This window comes from Ruditapes philippinarum, unplaced genomic scaffold, assembly GCF_026571515.1.
Source record: "Ruditapes philippinarum isolate M1 unplaced genomic scaffold, ASM2657151v2 ctg4387_1_1_1_1, whole genome shotgun sequence".
Taxonomy (NCBI): domain Eukaryota; kingdom Metazoa; phylum Mollusca; class Bivalvia; order Venerida; family Veneridae; genus Ruditapes; species Ruditapes philippinarum.
In genome coordinates this window covers 6,162-8,072 of record NW_026858585.1, presented here as the reverse complement: position 1 = coordinate 8,072, position 1,911 = coordinate 6,162, and positions in this window count along the sequence as shown.

Genomic DNA, 1,911 nt, shown 5'->3' with positions numbered 1-1,911 from the left:
TATCGGGTGGATAGAGGATGGGACATTTGCACATATATCAATCCATGAAACTTTTGTATTGTACCAGTTTCCATATTGTAATTTATAATTTTTCCCGCATTGTTGTATGTTTTTTCTTATTTATTTCATTGTCTTAAAAACGTGTTTTCCATCAATGATATACTTCTTAAAAACGTGTTTTCCATCAATGATATACTTTTGTTTGTTTGTTTGTTTGATTGGGTTTTACGTCCCACCGACACAGTATAGGTCATATGGCGACGTTTCAGCTTTACTTCAGGAGCAAGACCTCAGGTGCCGTTTCATGCATTATTTTAAGCACGAACTGGCACCTGAGTAGAACCACCGACATTCCGTAAGCTAGCTTGATAGCTTCCTCACATGAAAGAATCCAAAGTCCCTGTCGGGATTCGAACCCACAGCGGTGAGGGGCAAGTGGTAAATGATATACTAATTGTGCTTTTAGGTTATTAAAAATTCACTTTTTCATAACTTTGTATGTTTATTAGCTTGCCATTTATCATTAAGGCATACAGCGGATCATTATTAAACTATTCCTATATAGAGCTTAAATATCCTTCTGTGAGATAATTTATTAAAGTATTCCTTGTACCCTGAACTCGCTTTTTTAGCCTAAACATCACTTAAAAACAATGGAAAAATATTTCGCTGCTCTTAAATTAAGACAAAATTATCCTTTTTAACGTCAACTGATTGATTCTTACATTACATCTAAAACAATATTTTATTGCGCAACATTTAAAGAGAGTATAATATATGTAATAATTTTGAAACAAAATTATTTCAGCGATCTGTCAAATAATAAGCTGACTTTATTACCAAATGGAGGTGACTTTCACGACCTTACTGTCACACTCTGGCTGGACCTGTCCAACAATAGAATCAATGTTCTCAAAACAGATAATTTCAAAAACTTAGTTCTTGGAGATTCGTTGTAAGTATATTTGTGTAGTCGGGAAATATTATCAAATGAATATTCAAACATTCAAAAACTATATACAATATAATTCATTTTGTTTTCATAATCTTAAACCCATCGAAAGTTTAACATTTTTATACCTTTAATCCATTAACTTACGACATGGATCAAACTTTATTAAAATCAGGACAAGAAAACGAGATGTTGACAGATCGTTCCTGATCAAAGTTCACCTTCAATGTAACTGATGAAATAAATCAATTTTATATACGAATGGGGTAATAAAATGTTTTATTTTTACCATTTCTAGCGATCTATCTGGGAACCAGATCACAGAAATTGAGAGTTATGCATTCAACGGTTTAACGGCCTCGAATCTTCATCTTACAGACAATCCTTTAAGGAAACTGAATTCGTACTCCTTGCATAACATACAAATTTCAAACAATATAAACATGCAAGGCTTATCTTTTGCAACCATACCAACGATGGCATTTGCTTCGGTAACGGCCGCAAATGTTTACTTAGGTTCTGGTATAATATCAGACATAGAAGAAACTGCATTCAACGATTTCCCAGGTTACAAATCTGTGAGTAGAATACAGTCAGTCTTGTGTTTTTATAAACATCTTACAATACCAGTTATAAATCTTTTTAAGACCAGTTTATAAAAAAATGGCTCAAAAGGTAATTAATTTATATTCCGACTAAAAGTGCTTCTTTTCGGTCTTGATATCGCCTGTCAGAAAAGAGTTTGATTATAGAGATAAGAGGTAACCTGCTTGCTCACAACTTAAATATATATCCATTTAAGATATGAACTATATTTCTAATAATAACAGTAACGTCAGTTTACACCACTCCTTTGAAATTGTGATATTTTTTTTGTTTCAACAGCTATGTAAGAAATATTTTACCATGCCAATACTTTATATTCGTTTTATGTAAACATTTTTAGGGACATTAGTGGC